Source organism: Chiroxiphia lanceolata, chromosome 1 (assembly GCF_009829145.1).
Source record: "Chiroxiphia lanceolata isolate bChiLan1 chromosome 1, bChiLan1.pri, whole genome shotgun sequence".
NCBI lineage: Eukaryota > Metazoa > Chordata > Aves > Passeriformes > Pipridae > Chiroxiphia > Chiroxiphia lanceolata.
The window spans coordinates 3,277,411-3,298,054 of record NC_045637.1 but is presented as its reverse complement, the minus strand read 5'-3'; the positions used below and the strand labels follow the sequence as shown (position 1 = coordinate 3,298,054).

Sequence of the window (20,644 nt, the reverse complement as noted above, 5' to 3'; positions counted from 1 at the left end):
GAGGGAACTGCTGTCTAGTTTGCTACTCTGACGTTCGAGTAAACTTATTAATTATAAAAGATATACACGCACGAATGGACAAAGACCAACTGCAACACACGAGGTCAGCTTAACAAAATGAGAAATGGCATTTATAAATTTATATTGGATTTCAACAGAATAGTGAAAAATTAATCTGAGGACGGCAACAAATTTTGAATCCACAGGAACACGTTGATAGACAGAGTTGAAATGCTGTGGGGGTAGCACATGCAGGGCAAAATGGTGAATTAATAAAGTAATAGATCCCTAAATCCCAGGATCCTACTCCCCTATAACCAAATATGGCTTGTTTCCTATGTACCACTTCCCAAAGTAGAAATGTTGCTATTAAATGCTCACAATCAGAGTATATATCAGCCTAAGGTCTCATCTGCACCAATGTTCACCACATGTTAAATAAATCTTGCAGAAGGATAAATGAGAAGCACTGTGGTCTGGTGAACACACAGTACACAGTGGGAAATAAAGAATCTACTTCTACATTTGGTTGTGATCTGTTAAAAAACAGAAAACAACTTGATATTTCCATTTCAGGTTTCCTACCAAGACCACGGGAGATGATGGAAGTCAGAGAAGCACAGTGTAAATCAAGTCAACAGATATAGAATCATGGAACCATTAAGATTGGAAAAGACTTCTAAGAGCGAGTCCAACCATTAACCCAACACAACCATGTTCACAGCCACCAAATCCCCAAGTGCCACATCCACACACCTCTTCCAGGGGTGGTAATTCCACCACTTCCATGGGCAGCCTGTTCCAATGCCCGACCACTCTTTCAGTGAAGAAATTTTTCCTGATATCCAATCTAAATCTCCTCCAGTGGCACTTGAGGCCATTTCCTCTCATCCTGAATGTGGAGGCTGTGGAAAGGGTTGTGGAGAGGAGGGAATTAAAAAACTATCACATTGGCCATAGGATGGACAGTGGTCTCCAAAGCCTAATGTCCAGGAGAGAAAAAGATGGAAGGAAGGGCTCTGTGTTCTTCTTAGTGTTCTCTTAAAATTGTTTTGTTTCACTGGGGGTTTTCTGAGATTTTTGGGGTTTGACTTGTTTTGGTTTTTTGTGGTTTGTTTTTTTTTTGTTTGGTTGGTTTGGTTTGGGTTTTAGTGTTCGGTGTTTGGTGTTTGGTTTTTGATTTGTCAGGTTTTTGTTTTTTTTTTAACTGGGAACTAAAAGAAAACCAATGAGATGCTGTGCAGCAGTTTGCAAGTTTCTTTCCAGTCAGAGGTCAACACCCAGGAAGGTAAAATGAAACATGTTTAAAAAAAAATCAAATGTCAGTGAACGTGGACATCAGACAAACGGTGGCTTGGGACATCCCCACAGTGCCATGGAAGCAAAAAACACCTTTGAAAAGACAGAATCACGGAGTCATTCAAGTTGGAAAAGACCTCTAAGAATACTGAGTGCAACTATTAACTGAACACAGTAGAAAACAGAAAGAAGGAGTCACAAGCCCACACAATCAAGGTGAGAACTGGATATATCTCCAAATATTTCAGGGATATGGAGAGGAGAAAATAGTCAACACAATTCCGAGCAGAGATTAACTGGAACGTGGGCATGGAGACAACTACTATGCAACCACAGCCTAACTATGAAATCATTAGTCACAGAATCATTCAGGTTGGGAAAGAGCTCCAAGATCATCCAGCACAACTTGTGACCAACCCCCAACTTGTCACCAAGGCCAGAGCACTGAGTGCCACATCCAGTCATTCCTTGAACACCTCCTGGGATGGGGACTCCACCACCTCCCTGGGCAGCCCTTTCCAAGGCCTGACAGCCCTTTCAGTGAGGAAATTATTCCTGATGTCCAACTTTAACCTCTCCTGGTCCAGCTTGAGGCCATTTCCTCTTGTCCTGTTGCAAGTGTCCTGGGAGAAGAGACCAACGCCCACCTGGCTACAACCTCCCTTCATGGAATTGTAGAGTGAGAAAGTCCCCCTTGAACCTCCTTTTCTCCAGACTGAGCCCCCCCAGCTCCCTCAGCCTCTTCTCATAGACCCTCTAGACCCTTCACCAGCTTTACTGCCCTTCTCTGGACACGCTCCAGCACCTCAATGTCCTCGTCTTCCCCCAAGAATAACTTCTAAGAAAGGTCAAAAAACCACTGTGGTCACATGTATTTATACACCCCCACAAAACCCGTTAGGAATACTGCATCCAAACAAGCCCTCATTGCTTTTTCTTCTTTATACCAATTCTGTAGCTCATGAAGAGGTGAGGAGAGTCACCCTGTAGCTTCTGCTGACAAGAGCCCTTCTGACATTTCTCTCCCTTACTCTGCCCATTGTGTTTTTACAGTTACTCCACCTACGTCTCCTCACACAAGACTACAAAAGATTTCTGAACAATGGCCATGCTGGGAGATGAAGGAAAACCATGTGGTAAAAAAATCCATGTGTTCCAACAATGAGAAAATGCAGAAGGATCCTCAGGATTGCACTGGGTTCTGTGGCCATCCACCATGAATCACAGCCCAGAGTCAGCAGTGGCTGGGAGCCAATTTTCCTGCCAGATTAAAGTGAATTTGCTAAAAAAACTTCGTTGAACCTGCACTGGGCCACTGTGCATATTTGAGGAAAAACAACCATTGTCAATTTTCCAACTCATTCACTTTTGCCAAGACCCCTCACCGATGGAGAACACGGTTGATCCCTTAATTCTTTGAAGTGGTTTTTAAATATCCCATCAATCTGCTGTTCACAGAAGGACTTTCTGCCTGTGTTTTTAAACCACAACACAATCTCCCTGAGGCAGGAGGAAGGGTGGACACCTAGACTGGTTGTACTTCAACTTCCCCCCTCCTCAAATAAATGAAAAAATAAATGGTTTTTAAAGCAAAGGATGCTCCACAGTGGGAGCAAAATCACAGGCAGGCAAGGAATTGCTGGCATTGTTTGTAACAAGGCAACAGGATGAAAATTAAGCAACATGGACTGAAGAACAAGCAATTGAGATGTTTTTGACCACAGACACTCACCAGAGGGATGCAGCAGAAAAACACAGCAACAAATTTGCCCAAATCCTAGGAAAACACAACTAACAACCACCCTCCTCTGCCAGGGAGGGGAGGCTCTCCACGATGGAGCGAAGCCTCCTGGCACAACTCCTGCCTTCAGCAGAGTAGGGCAGGCAAGTGCAGGATTAGCATAGCAGAAGAAAAGAGATTTCACCTCGTTTGAAGGCTCTCAGGCAAGGATGACAAGACAGAGCACATGAAGCGTCTGGATGTGTAAATATGTGCTGTCAAAGGAGCTTCTCTTCTCCAGACCAGCTCCACTCACAAAGCAGCGACAGATCACAGCACGAGGCAGCTTGGGGAGTGCTAAACTCATCCCCTTCCCATCCTTCTTTCACCCTGAGGACAAATATTTCGGGGTATCCACAAAGTCGTACAGGTCAGGTCTGCCCTGCCACAGCCCCTAATCAGTTATGGGGAGACCATAAAAAGCCCTATTTCAGCTCATTTCCCAGCCTTGTTCACATTGCAGGGCTCCTCCTTCCTGCTGATAAGCTCCTGTAGCACATGATGGCACCAAAGGGAATCAAGTGCAAATATCAAGGAGAAAAAGCGGCTTCTCTTCAGCGCGTGACTCATGCGAGAAGAACTCCAAGCCCTGAAGGAGCCAAAGCAAACCAGCTGACTGGCAAACCCTGCACAGGAGGGGAAAATTGCCCTTAAAAACACAGACTGCATTTTTTTTTGCTGTCATATTTTTTAGGCAATTATCCATATATAAGACCCTGGTGAAGGCAGGACACACAGTGGGGGATGCAAAGGTCCAAATATAAGTGCCAAGTGCCATCTCAGGTGCCCTGTGAGGCGTGTGTGGGGCTGGCAGACCTGTCTGGTGATCCACAGCCTTCTGGGCTGGCAGAAGAGTGGGAACCATCTCCAAATTAAGGCACCTAAATCACAGAATTTTTTGGGCTGGAAAGACCTTTAAGATCATTGAGTCCAACCATTAACCCAGCACTGACAAGCCCACCAATAAACCATGTCCCCAAGTGCCACATCTACATGTCTTTTAAATCCCTCCTGGGATGGTGACTTCACCACTGCCCTGGGAAACCTGTTCCAGTGCTTGACAACTCTTTCAGTGAAGAAATTTTCCCTAATATCCAATCTAAACCTCCCCTGGCACAACTTGAGGGCATTTTCTCTTGTCCTGTCACGTGTTGCTTGGAAGAAGAGACTGACATTCACTTCTCAGTGTCTGCAAAAGGTGTCTGAGCATCTGCAGCTACTGGGAGAGACTTAAGTCGGTACAGTCAGTGAAGGCTGGAGAGTAAGCCAAAATACACAGGAGGTGCCCATTTTTCAGTAGAGAGAGGGAGTGGACAAGAGGGCAGCTCCTAGAAAGCATAAACATAACACAGATGAAAAAGAAACCCTTAAGATTTACCTTTAAATTTATCATCTTTTAAATTTATCACTCTTTTCCATGATTTATCTCATTCTGCCACTTTCTTCCTAATGCAGTAGAAGAACTAAACAGGTGAGGTCATGTCAGATAGGGAAAAGAATATTGGAGTGGTGGAAAAGCCCATAAAGTAACACCCTGTGAATTCCCAAGTCATCTGGAAAAGGCAAAACATCCCTTCTTTTTCCAGTGCACGAACTGAGGTGTAAGGAAGCAAATCCAGGAGACAGGAATGAAAGAAAGGAGATACTCCTCCATGCAAAGACTAAGTAAGCAAGAACTTCATTCCATGGGCTGTTGTGCATCCTGAAATCTTACGCGGGCTTAAAAATGCAACAGGTCTATGAAAAGAAGAAGAAGGAAAAAAAAAGGAAGAATAAAAATACATTGTGTGGGATTAAATGTACCACCTCTGACTGAAGAAACTTGGGAAAACACACTGGGAGAAGCCCTGTCTGTCCTGTTCTCATGCTCTTCACAAACCAGCCACAGCTAATCACGTAACAGGACTAATTTTGGTTCATTTTGCACAGACACGTCTGTCCTGACCCAGTTTATCTCTTCACATGACAATTCCAGAAGGAAATCCTTCAGCAAAAATGCAGAACTGGACAGTTCAAGAGCTGCCAGGGCACTTGAAATTTGCCTCTTCTGGTCAGCTGCTGTGTCTTGCCTCTTTCCATGACCATGATGACTGTGCCCTCCACTCAATGCCAGTAACTTAGATTTACAAACAAGGTTAGACACAACCCCAAGGGCCATATTTGAAGACAACCAGATCTCCATCACCCAACAGTGAAGAGAAAGGAGAAGGTAAGAGCATCACCAGAGGCCTGTCACGTATCAAGGGTTCACAGCTGAGCTTCCTTTTGTATTCAGGAAGGCTCAAACCTAAATCCATCAGTGCATTTATGAAGGTAAATATTCTCTGGAGACTAAAGTCAGGAACAGGCTCAAGGAACTAACAGGTGCCAAGTTCACACCTGATGAGGGGTGCGAAAAAGATGCCTCTGTGTTGTGCTTCATTTTACTGCTTTTAACAAAAATACTGTAATTATGTTGTGTAATTACATCCCTATAAGGGATGAATGTGAATTAAGGTGGTTATGAGGTATAAAAATAGTTAGGTCCCAGTAGGGTGAGGTGAGAGACAGACCCTGTTCTGCTGTATCTGCTTTCAGCCAGGGATGGTGATGCCCACAGCACTTCCCATTGGCATTCCCATTACACCATTCCACAGAGCTGCAATATTGAGTAGAAATACAGACTCCCACACAGGATTTATTTTTTTTTTATTCTCTATCCAAGCCTTTCTAATCTCACTGGTACAGTTTTTTTATTGTTTGGTGGGTGTTTTTAGTGACTTGACCCTATGTAAACGATAGGATCCACATTTGAGAATTGTTTCCTCTTGTTCTTTTCAGCCAGACAGCCAGGTTTTTAACTTTTTTTTTTTTTTCTTTTTGTCTCAGAAGCCTTTTTCAGCCTGAAGAAAGCACCATTCTGAAAATGAAATAAATAAAACCTAAAAGGAAGGAGACTGTAATGGAGTTGGGACATGGACCAAAAGAACTTGTATTTCCAATGTTCTTTTGCACCGTTTGCTTGTGTTACATTCAAAGCTTTGGGAAACCATCCAAACCCATACAGATAGAAAATAATGCATGGAAATTACAGCTGCAAGGTGCCAGTGACAGCAGAAAGGGTTTTGATGGGGAAAAGGAAACTGAAAATTCAAGGGCGAGGTAAAAAGCATGGAATGGCTTGTGCAGAGAAATGTCCAAAAAAGAAACGGTGAACTGAGGAGATTTGTCACCACCACTCCCAAAAAATAAAGTGACAAAGACAATGAAAGAAGCCCTGTGCAAAAATGAATTGGACAAGAGTTGGAGGACTTTTCATCCTTCCCACAGGTTTTTGCTTCCCCATTTATTTCGGTGGAGGATTTAGGAGACCTCTAATGGGTTTGGCCACTTCCCTTCCCATGTGAATAAACCACAGGAAAGTCCAAGCTCCTGAAAGCAAGGGAAAGATGAATGAACTGGGGACCACACGGGCCTTCAGACCAGGCATAAAATATTTAGCTAAACCAGTCACAGTCGTAGGGCAAAGCTCCCCAGCTTGGATCTTCCCAAGGAGCACAAGGTCCACGTCCACTCCAATCTCCCCTGAAGGGTTGAACCTCTTTGGAGAGCTCTTAGAGGAGCCTGGAGGGAGGGAATGTGGTGGCTGGTGAGTCCCCAGAGAACATAAAGCTCTTCTGAAGACACATCACACAGAGTCCAAGGACATCTCTCTGTTTCCAAAACCACTCACAAGCTCATGGCTCCTCCTCTCTGGCATTTTTACAAGGGCACGGAGTGCCAGGACAAGGGGGACTGGCTTCAAAGTGAAAGAAGGCAGGTTTAGATTCGATATGAGGAAGAAATTCTTTACTGTGAGGATGAGGAGGCCCTTGAAAAGGTTGCCCAGAAAACTTGTGGCTGCCCCATCCCTGGAAGTGTTCAAGGCCAGGTTGGATGGGGCTTGGAGCAACCTGGGGTAGTGGAAGGTGACCCTGGTCATGGCAGGGGGTTAGAACTGAATGAGTTTCAAGGTCTCCTCCTACACAAACCATTCTATGATTCTATGTTTTGTATTCCCCTTGATAAATAACCTGATTAAATCACATTTAACTTGAAAAAAATATTAGTCAAAAGACACGTCAGCTCCGTAAAGATGAAAACCCTCTTTAAATTTAAAGAAGATAGAAAAGCTTATCCATTGTACCTTTCAAATCAACCCCCAATTTCACTATTAAGAAGAAAATAAAAACACTGCAACTGGAGCATAAAGGAAATAGTTTAAGGTCAAATGAAACCACAAACAATTCAGGCAATTAAGATCATGGGAGCACTGGGAGAGTGCAGAGAGTTGTGTCTAATGGGTTCGTTCCACAATGAGATCAGATATATTTATTCAAATTGAGCAGTGCCTCCCTCTTTTTGCTGCCTTAATCCAAGGAGTAAATATTTTCCACAAAAGGTATGAGAATCTGGCCTCTAATAATGCCATGCCCATAAAAATCAGAAGGTAATGTTGTTATTTCAACTAAGTATCATAAAAGCCTCCATCAATTAAAATCTGCCAGGCAATGTACATATTGCAGATGTTTCAGAATAAATTGGTTCAGTGCAGAACAGAGTGTGTGAAACCCCAGCAGGGAGGGATATTCCCACCTTAAGCTTCTCTAAAGAAACACATGCCTGTAACAGGCAATTATTTTGCAGGGAAGCGTTTTAAAATCCATTTTCCAATAGTTCAAAATGTTGAGACGCTCTCTGCAGATAAAATTAAGAGAAAATATGAAAGAACTGAAAGGCTAAAAAAAGAAATCAGGTCCAGATGGATCCCCAGCTGAATTCTATAAAATATTTACAGATCTTCTGTCACCAAAACTTACGTTTCTTTTTGATGAAGTGGAAACCAAAGGCTCTCCACCTGTTTTGTTTTTATTTTTTGCTTTTAAACCCTTCAGGGAAGATATAATAATGTTATTTAGTTAAAAGGAAAAAAATAAAATTAAAAAAAAACACCCAAACCCAACAGATTTTAATCTCAGCTGTAATTACTGCAGGTGACTCCAATTAATCAATGTTGATTCTAAAATTCCACAAAAAAGAGATATTGTCCCTTGTGTTTAATTTACCCCAAAGTTGTTCCCTATATTCCAAGTTCAAGAGTTTGATCATTTAAACAGGCTTAGCTCAGATAAGCACAGCCTGATACCACCATCACTCACATAATGAATTAACAGCCCAGTTCCATGACAGTGCTGTCTCTAGATACCAAAAGATGCTTCATCATGTGTCATAAGGGTAAAATATCCTCTTTTTCATTTAAGATCAGCTAAAAAGTTCTCAGTTTTCTGCTCCTAAATCTGTATGTTCCATTTGCCAACATCCAGACTGACAGAGCTCAGCTCCCTGAGGAGGAGGGAGCAGTTTATTTAGACTGATTTTATGTTTGTTGTGCTCCTGTGGATGATGGAGCAGAGGAACATGGAGCAGCCTTTAAACTGTAAATAATCCTGTTGGTCCAGGCAGGACTTTTGGAGAAGGACGTGACTGAGCACCAGCAACCACCTCAGTAATTAAACCCTTTTTTTTCCAGGATGTGCATCCAGGCAGTGCCTGGTACCTGTGGATTTGATGTAAAAGGTAACAAGGTGAAGGCAGTGGGATGAAATCAGGGGATAAAGGTCCAGCTCACGGCTCTCAGATTTTTTGCTCAAGACTGTGCAACTTGTTCCTCTCCCCTGCCTCCAGTAAAGCAGCCAAAGATCTTAAAACATGACTTCCTTCTGTAACAATCATAGAATCATTTAGATTGGGAAAGGCCTTTAAGATAATTGAGTCCACACCTTCCCCCAGCACTGACAAGGCCACCACTAAACCATGTCCCTAAGCACCACATCTTTTAAATCCCTCCAGGCTTGGTGCCTCAATCCCTTCCCTGGGCAGCCTCTGCCAGTGCTTTACAGCCCTTTTGGTGAAGAAATCTTTTCTAATGCACATGTCAAAAATGAATTTTGGTCTTTTTTGGGTGTTTTTAGCTCTAGGCAACACAAAGAATTATCTCCACTCATCTATTTGCAGATTAAAAGGGAAAAAAACAAGTAAACAAGCAAACCCCACCACATTATGATCTGCTTCCAAACCCATTTCACCTATTACAACATAACATAAGGAATTACTTTAGATGTTGGGGGTGTAACCCATAATTTTTAAGCTGATCTGGGATTCATTGCTGGATGCAGCATTATACTTTTTACAAGCAAAATAAGAGACTACATAATGATTTGGTTTCCACTGGATGTTGACTTGCTAAGCACTACAATTAATTCAAATTAGCATGCTGCCCTTCCTTTCCCTTCACACTTTCAGAAATGCCTCTCTAAACCAATCTATGATTACCAGTCATACATAAAAGCTTCAGAAAAACACTCCTCCACAAGCATATGGCAGAGAAAACTTGTCCAGCATTGCAGGATTCTCATGGCATTTATCTCGAGGAAGGTATTACACAGGCACAGAGATGTCTCTACACATTGGCTTCACTCAGGAAGGCACAGAGCTCTTCCTTATCCCATTGTGGCAGGCACCATATCCTTAGGAGAGCATCCTGCTCCCACAGATGCTTCAGACAGATGAGGACTGGGATCAGCTATCCAGGATCTGAGCTGTAACACCCATCCTTAAAGCCAAGGCTGTGCTTTCTAGGAGCTGTACTAGACCTCAGGCGCACACCATGGCAACCAGATTCGAGTGCACTTCTTCAAAACCATCTCTTAGTAAAAAAAAAAAAGGGAGGGGGGTGAATAGCAGCAAGTTTAACTGAGCACTGTGTGAACAACATAATTCACAGAATCAGCTAGGTTGGAAAAGACCTCCAAGATCATCAAGTCCAACCTGTGACTGATCTCCACCTTATCAACCAGCCCAGAGTACTGAGTGCCACATCCAGTCGCTTCTTAAATCTCTCCAGGGATGGGGACTCCAAACCTCCCTGGGCAGCCCCTTCAATGCCTGACCACCCTTTCCAGGAAGAAATTCCACCTGATGTCCAACCTGAACCTCCCCTGGTGCAGCTTTAGGCCATTTCCTCTTGTCCTGTTGCAAGTTGCCTGAGAGAAGAGACCAACCCCCACCTGGCTACAATTCCTCCTTTCAGGGAATTGTAGAGAGTGAGAAAGTCCCCCCTGAGTCTCCTATTATCCAGGCTGAGCCCCCCTCAGCTCTCTCAGCTGCTCCTCATATGCCTCACTCTCTAAACCCTCCCCCAGCTCTGTTGCCTTCTCTGGCCCTGCTCCAGCCCCTCAATGTCCTTCCTGAACTGAGAGGCCCAGAATTGGACAAAGCACTCGAGGTGTGGCCTCATCAGTGCCCAGCACAGGGGGACAATCCCTGCCCTGGTCCTGCTGGCCACACCATTTTTTATACAAGCCAGGATTCCACTGGCTTTTTTGTCCACCTGGGCACAGTGCTGGCTCATGTTCAGACACACAGGCTGGCTAAAATTCCAAAGGCAACAGCCACTATTTAAAACATGGAAATAATAAGCCCCTTCCCACCGTTCACAGCCACGTTCCCCCACCGAAGGAAAGGAAGAGCACAGGGAACAGCCCGTCAGCTGTCACAACACAACAGCAGTTGCTGCTATGAGTCAACCTGAGCCATTAAGGTCTCTCTCCTGTACTGGGATATTGTCTCAGAGACACTGGAGCAATTCTGCCTCCCGGATTTACCAGCGTGACGGCAGCACTTGGGCACGGAGAGACAGAACAGCTCTTAAAATAACAACCTCAAACGGTGTAATTTCATTAAGGCAGCCTGACCCTGCTGCTCCTGCTCCTGTTCCTCCCTGGGATCGTTATTCTGTGATTTAGTTCACTCTCTGGCAAAACTCCTTTTTCTATCTGTCCTCCTGGATTTACATTTATTTATAAATGTATTTAAAAATGAAAAAATATAAAAATAAATATAAGTATACATTTATAAATATGGAAGAATAAAGAGAGCACATATAAACCCCCAAGGTGTTTCTCTCCGTGCTGGTCCAAAGAAGAATACATGAACAAGACATTCTGTGTGTTACACCCAGTGGTTTGCAAAATTGCACACAGGCTTCCTTCAGTGGTTATTTAATTACAAAAAAAAGGTACAGGTGCTAACAGTGCCTGATGTACACATAGAGGACTCTGCAAGCTCAGCTGTTGGTTTTGAAATCTAAAAGGTTCAAAAGTTATTAAAAACTATAAAATCCACCCAAAAAAAAACACAAAAAAAAAAAAGAAACACACAAATCAAAACAAAAAAAACAACCAACAAACAAAACAAAACAAACAAAACAAAAAAACATAAATCAAAACAAAAACATAGAATGGTTTGGGTTGGAAACCTAGTTCCAATCCCCCTGCCCTGGGCAGAGACACCTTCCACTATCCCAGGTTGCTCCAAGCCCCATCCAACCTGGCCCTGGGCACTCCAGGGACGAGGCAGCCACAGCTTCTCTGGGCATGCTGTGACAGGGCTTCATCAACCTTATAGTGAAGAATTTCTTCCTAATATCCAATCTAAATCTCCCCTATTTCAGTTTGAAGTCCTTCCCCCTTGTCCTGTCACTCCAGGTCCTTATCCAAAGTCCCTCTTCAGCTCTCTTGGAGCCCCTTTAGGCCCTGGAAGGGGCTTTAAGGTCTTCTCCAGGTGAGCACCCCCAGCTCTCCCAGCCTGGCTCCAGAGCAGAGGGGCTCCCACCCTTGGAGCATCTTGGTGGCCTCCTCTGGACTCACTCCAGAAAGTCCACGTCCTTCTTTTGTTGGGGACCCCAGACCTGGACACAGCACTGCAGTGGGGGGGTCTCACAAGAATGGAGTAGAGAGGGAGAATCCACCTGTCAACGAATCCAACACAAACTAAACTTGAAGGACTCTCAGGATCAGCTAACTCGAGACTGACTTGGCTTTGCAAAACTGGAACAGTCTGAAAGCTGCATTTTTCTGATAGTAGAAAATCTGATAAGTTTTCAGGCATTTCATTCTCCAGCTCTCCTCCAGCACACACAAGTTTCTCATTCAGTGAATGTATGTCAATCTATGTACTTAAAACACACTCCCCATCCCTGGAAGTGTTCCAGGTCAGGCTGGATTGGGCTCAGAGCAACCTGGTATAGTAGAAGGTGTCCTGCCCATGGCAGGGGAGTTGGAATGAGATGATTTTTAAAGTCCCTTCCAACCCAAACCATTCTATGATTTTATGAAAATTACAACACATACACTTATGTTCATTTCAATTTTATAAGTTAATTAACTTTTAAAATAACCTCAAAATGAGACACCTTTCAGCGTTTCTTTAAAATACTTGGATTTCCCAAGTGAGTCTCAATATGTTGTTCCAACCGTGGTATGCATTTGTTCCTCTCTAAAACAAGCCTGTAATGAACCCAACAGAGGCACAAGAATCCAAAATAAAGATAAGGCCCATCAACCACAAGCCAAAAGCCTCTGGAGAGAGTAAACACCAGCCTGTGATTTCAAGCTGTGGTCTCAAGAGAGCTTCATCCTTTCATAATTCTGTCAGAATTCTCTGCTATCACAGTCCAGCCCAGCCTCTCATGCTATTTTTACCCATGGGAAAACCCAGAAACCACATCCAGCTTCCCTTGCAGGAACCTGTCAAACTTTTTCACTTAATGAAGTAAAATTCTAAAGCATTTGAATAATTCCTTGACACATGACACGACTAAGTCAAGCAAGACCTTTTCAGCCAGTGAGGTAGATGGGGATGCAAACTTCATTACAGCCCAGTACAACCATCAGAAAAGGAAAGAATTTCACAAAAAGGGTTGATTCAGCAGATCAGTGTCAACCTTTCAGACAGGACCGAGTTATTTCAGCCATCAGCTCCTCAAAAGAGCATTTGGATGGTCAAAATATTCACAGTCTACGGAGAAAATCGGATTTACCATTAGGGAAGATTTGATAGACACATATGGATGGATGCCACCAGAAAAGGTGTCCCTGTCCATGGTGGAGGGTTGGAACTAAGTCATACCGAAGGTTCCTTCCAACCCAAACCATTCTATGATCCTATGAAAACATGGAGAGGCCTTTGCATACTCAGGACATGAGCTTTCCAGGCTGTAACATCTTACAGAGAGACCGACAAAGCAAGAACATTGAAAACCACATGTGGCAAAGAAGTAGAATGTAGAGTAGAGGACACATCAGAGAAGACCAGTACTTGCTTCTGAAGTGTAAGGAAAAATGTTCTCCTAAGGGACTTCAGCGTGACTGGAACATGTTTGAAGTCTCCTGCTGTCAGGACTAAAATATCCCTGGAATTGTTTAATATTGGAGCTGACAAGTTTCCTATCTCAGCAAGCACTGTGCTTCACTCAAGGGAATTTTGTGATAGACCTCATCTTGACAGAGAGGAATTGATCAAAGAACTCAAAATTAGCTGCTGCTTAGATAATCACAACACATTCACTTAAAAAAAAAAAAGCAGCCTCAAAAGTTATTAAAAATAAAAAAATAAATTCGAGAACCTTGCTGGTTTTAAAAGCCTGTTTTAAGAAGACACCTAAATATAAAAAGAGAAGGGTAACTAACTGGATGTGTGAGAGGTGATAGAAATATCAACAACATTACAGGTATTCCTTCCTGGCTGTCCACAATCCTCAGCTAGGGAAGATGGTAACCATTCCTGTATGGGGGGAAGAACTGTATAAGACACTCCAAAACCATATGTTCATATATGCACTTGGAGAAAAAGAAGGAAGACCAACTAACCAGAGGAAAAAAAAACCCAAAATGCCATGCACACTACCACCAAAAATCATCCAAGAAATCTACCCAAAATATATCCAATATCCAATATCCAATATATCTACCCAAAGGAAAAAAAATACCCAAAATAACTAAGAAAAAAAATTTGGGGGGAGGCAAAATTTAATTTCAAAAAGGGAGCTGGTATAAGGTAGGAGACTGAACTCATAAATAGTTCAGATAAATCAAAAATGTTTGTAACTTATTTCTACCTTTGGAAAAATATTTGAAAAACATTCAAACTCAAAATTTCACTGAAAGTCAGAGGAAATTAATGTCCACTCCATTGGTTGCTCAGAAAAGTCCAAAAATAGCAGCTCAGATGTGATTAAATCCAGCAAGCCTCGGTAACATGAGCACCAAGACTGTGAAAGAGCAGGGCAAGCAGCGATTTGGCTCATTAGTGCTGATTTGTGACACCATTTGGGGAGAATCAAGGGAATTCCAGAAGAAAAGCTACCGTTGAATCAAAGCTAAAGGGTAAAACAGGTAATGCTGTGCTCATTAATGGGCTGCCAGCCTAACAACAAATCCAGGAAGAGGGGAAAAGAAAAGGAAAAAAAAAAAAAAAGAAAAAGAAGAAACAGCTGATTTTAGTCTCAATTCTTAAAGAAGAATAGTTTAATTTTTGGCTGCAATGGGCAATTTAACCCTTGATTTCTCTCCAGCAAGGAAGGTATAGCTCAATGTACTGGTTCTTCAACTGGTGGAAACCAAATGCTGAGCCAAGAGAAACAGTTATTAAATGTTCAAATTGGTGTGGAATTATGGAAACTGGGGCTTATTGAACCCCATGATGTGTTTTCATCTACAAGATCACAAGTTGCACTGATGACATCGAAACCTTAGGAGGCAGAGCAGCATCTTGAGTGACCAAAGAAAACCAGTGAGTTAAAAACCTCCTTAACCATGTCAGGTTGTATATTTGCTTATATTTTTATTTAAGTATATTAAGTACAATTACATGCACCTAACTACCAGAGATGGAACATCCTCTCAAAACAGTCCAACAGGGATGAATTAGGCACTGGAATAGTTAGTGAAGTGGTGGATTCACCCTCCCTGGAAGTGGAGGTGGATATGGTTTAGTGGTGAATGCAGCAGGGTAGGGTTAACACTTGGACTAAATGATCTTGGAGGTCTTTTCCAGCCTCAAGGATTCTATGATTCCATGATCCTTGGTTGGCCTTGGGATATTTTGATCAATGACTTTGTGGAAACAGTTGAAGGTCACAGAAGGATGAGTGGAATTGGTTAAAAATGTTATGCCCAAAGGACACAGACATGGGGAGGTCACTGCCACACTTCCCAGTGCTGCACCCAATCCTGGCCACACTGGGTCACACTTTACTGCCAGGTTTGATGAAACATTGATGAGGAATCAAAAGAGAATCCAGAGAAAAGAGAGCCTACAAGGAACACAGAAAGGGACTTTTGACAAGTGAAAGGAGTCACAGGAGCAGGAGAATGGATTCAAACTGAAACTCAGATATTAGGAAGAAATTCTTCCCTGTGAGGGTGGTGAGGCCCTGGCACAGATTTCCCAGAGAAACTGTGGCTTTCCCATCCCTGGAAGTGTCCAAGGCCAGGTTGGATGGGGCTTGGAGCAACCTGGGCTAGTGGAAGATGTCCCTGCCCATGGCAAGGGGGTGGAATTGGATCATCTTTAAGGTCCTTTCCAACCCAAGTCATTCTGTGATTCTATGAACTTGCTCCCCTGGCAGGCAAAAACTGAAGCTCCTGAAAGAAAGCAGCATCACCTTCCTCCACATCCTCCCCAAAATTCCAAACCACGTGGCATGGAGTCCATCTCCCAGCTCAGCCCTCCTGCTCCACTGACACCAGAGTGCTGTTCTCTGGTCCTTGCAGCAGCAAAGACAACTGAAGCGAAAAACTGCTGCTTGGCAGAAAAGGATGAGCTCATGTCACATAAATCCAGGAAAGATTTCTCCTTTGGCACTCAGCTCCTCAGGGCTTCCCAGCCCTGCTCCCCGGATCAGTAACCCCTCACCTGGAGGCTTGTCTGGAAGCAGTGGTTGGAGCCCACAGCAGGGCCTCCCAACACACCAGTTCTGCTGTCTGAAGTCCTTAGAAAAGAACTCATCCCCTTCCCCAGGAGCTATTTACATTCTACTGTTGCTTCTCTCTCTGTCGAAGTGTTTAAATTATACAAATAAATCACAGCCTTACTCTTCTCCATGAAATATTAAAAGGATTTTTTTGTTTGTTTATGTTTTTTTGCTGTTTGATCCTTTTTTTTGGTTTTAATTTAGAAATGGAATGCAAAGAACCAACTCTGTTCAGCTTTGTATTAGTGCTGCTCTACCTAAATTATTGCATTATAAACACGCTTCTTTCTTGTCTCTGCACAAAATTTGTTTGATAATGGGACTTTAAAACATTCTTGGTGCCTCACCTAGTAGGGTTTTTCTACCAGGAAAGCAGAACTACAAACACATTTTATGCAAGAATATATAAGACCCTTAGAGAGGGTAGTGAGGTAAATACAGCACTAGGAGGGGGAAAAAAGAAAATAAATTATATTAAAAGAAAAAAGGATTTAGAATGGGGGATTTACATGTACAGAAACTTGGAAAATTTGAAAAGACACATTTTATTTTGGGTCATGGCTTGAAACAATTCCTGGTTTTCTTTGTTACAGCAGCTTTGAAACCTAGGAGAGTCTGAGACGTTGTTACACAGGGTTGGAATTTACAGTGGAGGCAAAAGGGGAAGGGCTGTGCTGGAGCAGGGAAACACCTGAGCACGGAGGAGCAGCTGAGATGGAACAACCACAGCTGGATCCTCAACTGCTCCCCATGAGGGAGAGGAGTTAGGAATAAAGGGATGACCTTCAGCCTGGGAAAAAAATCTGAGCTATGGAGGGAAGGTGTGGATTTAATTTCAATTTTTTTTCTCACTACCTAAATCTATTTTAATTGTCAATAAATTAATTCTCCCCAAGTCGAGACTGTTCTGCCCATGAGGGCAATTATTAAGTGATCTCCCTGTCTTTATCTTGACCTATCAGCTCTCTCATCCTATTTTCTCCTCTCATCCAGCTGGGAAGGGGGTGAATGAGCAGTTGTTTGCAGAGGCTCATCCACCACAGGAAGCACCAGGCAAAAAACTCAGCAGCCAAAAGGTGAAATTAGAAAGTTGGGGTTCAACCGCCTCCAAATGTTTAACCCTGTTCCTATAATTCTTCTTCTGACTGAGCTCTTGCCTCACACATGGAATTTTCCCCTTATCCTGGGATTTAACTCTGATGTTCTTCCACTTGCTCCCATTCCCTCACAGGACAGTGCTTTGGAAACTACCCCTTCCTCTCTTGCTACACCAAGATATTCAATATGAACACCTTAGAAAACATTCATTTAACACATTCCTCCACCATCTGAAGTGAACACTCCCACATAGAAGCTGGTTTTTTTCTCTCCTGTGTTTGTCCAGCACTTGGAATCCCCAAGTTGCCTTTAAAAAAAAAAAAAAGGCAAAATGGAGCTACAAAGAATTGGACACACACACAAAAAATACTGAAAGTCCGTAATAGCAGAAAACAGTAGAAATATGATTGAAAAATTAAAATAAAATCCACAACTCTGCATTCACCCTAGCTTTGATTTCAGCTATTAATGTGCAAATGATGACTGCTCAGATCTGCTGGGCTGCAAATTGCTCAAGTTCAGATTCACTCACCTCAAAAGGAAGCTAATAATAAAAATTTTATTATTCCTTTATGTTCCATTTATCTGTAAGTGATGATATGGGCCATGATATAAATGCATGTAAGATCACTACTTTTGATTCTTAAAAACATGGATATTTAACAAGTCCTTTGAGTGCCAGTCATGCAGCACAACTTCCTTTGGTCCAGAGAAATTAGTCTGGGCAGTATCACTCCAGAATTTTTTAAATTTAAAACAGAGAGTTTAGTTTGCTCTCTTCTGGAACATCAAAAGCTTGTCCAGTTCCATTTATTGCCTTTTAGTTCATTTGTGTGACCACGAGGTATCTTCCAGAGAAAATTCCACCTCCATGCAAGAGTACCAAAAATTATTGAATCCACCAATTCCTCCTGCAATTCGTCCTGCTGGTTTTCATGTCCACTGCTGAGGGAGCACACACACCTTCTCTCTCCTGGCAATTTATTGTCTTCCTGTTTCAATAGGCCACCAACACTTCATTTTTCTTTCCTGAACCTGCATTTCTGTGTAATTTTATGCTTGATTATGTATTTAGCACGAGGAGGCACATAATTACCTTGTGTGGGTTGTAACACATTTTCCCTAATAAACGTGGTAGTCTGTGGCCTGTAGAAACCAGTGAGATTTATTATTGACTAGAAAAAGATTATTTTTTTTTAATTTGGGTTGGGTTTAGTTGATTGGTTGGTTTAGTTTGGTTTGTTTCTCCTCTTTTATTTTTTTTTTTTCAGACTACGAAAAAGCTGCATAACCTGTCTTGATTTCTCTGTCCTCAGCAACCCTCCAGATGGGAAAGAGAACGAGGGGAAGGTTGGAAAATCCAACCAAAAGATCTTGCAATTTTAAGCTCCAACTCTCCTGAGAATTCTGACTTCTCTGACACACAGTACCTTCCAGTTATCAGCTCACCCTGTGCTAAGGAAATAAGTGCCAGTGGTTTTAACATCCCTGTTGGTGACTCATCCATTAACACCAGTCCTACCAAATTCCTTCTCTAGAGCAGGATTCTCCAGTTCCTCTTCTTCACCACACTGAGCCTCCATGCACCACCACAATGTGACAGACAAGTCATGGAATTATCTAGGTTGGAAAAGACCTTTGAGATCATCAAGTCCAAACATCAACCCAGCACTGTCAAAGCCACCACTAAACTGTGTCCCCAAGTGCCACACCTACACTTCTTTTAAACCCTTCCAGGGATGGTGACTCCACCACTTCCCTGGGCAGCCTCTTCCAATGCCTGACAACCATTTTTACAAATAGATTTTTTTCTAATATCCAATCTAAACCTTCTCTGGTACAACTTAAGGCTGTTTCCTCTTGTCCTGTTAGCTGGGAGAAGTACAACACAAAGCTCCATCCTACAGCACTTCAACCAACACCTTCCAAGTGCATCCTTCTCCATCTACATTTGGCTTCCCATGGAGGAAAAGAAGAAAGGAAGAGAAAGGCAAATAGAAAATGAAAGCAGGATGAAATATCCCTGAGAACATTTATCTGCTTTCCTACTTTTCCCCACAGACACTGCCTGTGTCTCCACCCCAGAGCCACTGACCAGGTTACAGAGCAGAGGAAGGAAAAGGGGATTTAATAACCCATGTCATGGACATGCCACAAAAGCAACACTTTGTGCAACAACATTTCATTCCAAACCAAATTCGCTTGCAGAAATTCAAATAATTAAGCAAATGCATAGAAATTAGTAGGTTTACCATCCTTTAATGTTCAAAAAAACCCCAAGAGGCCACTGTGGAAGTGAAATGCTCAGTTGAAGGAGTGTTTTAAATCTATACAAAGACACTGGCTCAGATCAAACACTCCAGACAAGCAGTGCCCAACTCAACAGTCTCAGTTTGCTGCTATGTTTAATCCTTGTTGAGCAATTGAACTCCCACAAAGCTGCTCCAAAGGTGCCCAGGGAGTCCAGGAATTTCCTGAGCAGCAAAAGGAACCCAAAGACTGCACACGAATGACATCCTTGAGAAGGCAGAGACAGGGATGGGAGAAAATAAAGGGAAAGGAAGGGAAAGAGAAGGGGGAAGGAAGGAGAAAAGAAAGGGAAAAGAAGGGTAATGAATGGGAAAAGAAGGGGAAAGGAAAGGGAAAGGGAAAGGAAAAAGGTAGGAAAGGAAAAGGAAAGGGAAAAGGAAAAGGAAAAGGAAAAGGAAAAGGAAAAGGAAAAGGAAAAGGAAAAGGAAAAGGAAAAGGAAAAGGAAAAGGAAAAGGAAAAGGAAAAGGAAAAGGAAAAGGAAAAGGAAAAGGAAAAGGAAAAAAGAAAGGAAGGGGAAAGGGAAGCAAAACAAAATTTAAAGAAGGAGGGGGAGTGGAGGGAAAGGGAAAGAGAAAGGGAAAGGGAAGACAAAGGATACATATAACCTTCCAGCCTCCACACGTTGTCACTATACTGTCCCTCTTTCCCTTCTGTCCCTGTAAAAATCGCAAGTTTTAGCCTTACCCAACAAATTCATGATTTATAAAGCACCAGCTTTCTGTGTATCTTGCTCAGAAAGAAAAACAAACAAACAAACAAACAAAAACAAACTGAATTTGGGTGGGAAGATACAATAGTGAGTATATAATCAGAAGGTCAAAATCTCTCTATTTCACTTCCATAAGAACCTCTGGAGAATGTCAGGACATCTCTACTACTACTTTTCACTAGGGCACAGCTCTGTTTTACAGCCTCTCTCTCTGCACACGCCTCAGACTCCCTCACGGCCACCCAGGAACTCCAAATGTCACGTCTGTTATTAAAAATAACATCCAAACACATTTTCCTTCATTCATTCATGGCAGGAGGTGCTTCTTTCTGGGTGAACTTCAGCAGGCAGGACTGACTCATTTCTCCCACAAACTACTGCATCCCTTTTCCATTATTCATCCTCTAAATTGCTATTTCTCTGCATTAGCAAACAAGAACAAAATATCCAGGGTTTCATTTTTATGTCTTTCAATGAGGTGAAAATGCTGTCAATGGATTTCTTCCTCAAGCAAAAAAGTTTGCTGGACCAACAGCCTGCTGTAATTAAGGTTAGAAACCTCAATTAAAAAGAAAATCCAGTTTGGGGTTTGTTGTTTCTTTCTGCAACAGAATC

The 20,644-nt window shown here is 42.6% G+C and overlaps 1 protein-coding gene across 5 annotated transcripts in view; it reads right to left on the bottom strand.

The window, feature by feature from the left end:
* Nucleotides 1-20,644, bottom strand: part of TSNARE1 (t-SNARE domain containing 1) — a 472,184-nt gene that overhangs the window by 376,254 nt on the left and 75,286 nt on the right. The window contains exon 1 of one of the 5 annotated variants that reach the window (XM_032688109.1): nt 3,225-3,337. The exons of the other annotated variants lie outside the window; for them this stretch is intronic. The gene's annotated coding sequence lies outside the window, so the exon portion shown is untranslated. Of the gene's footprint in view, nt 1-3,224; nt 3,338-20,644 lie in introns of those variants that run through there. 5 annotated transcript variants of the gene reach the window in all.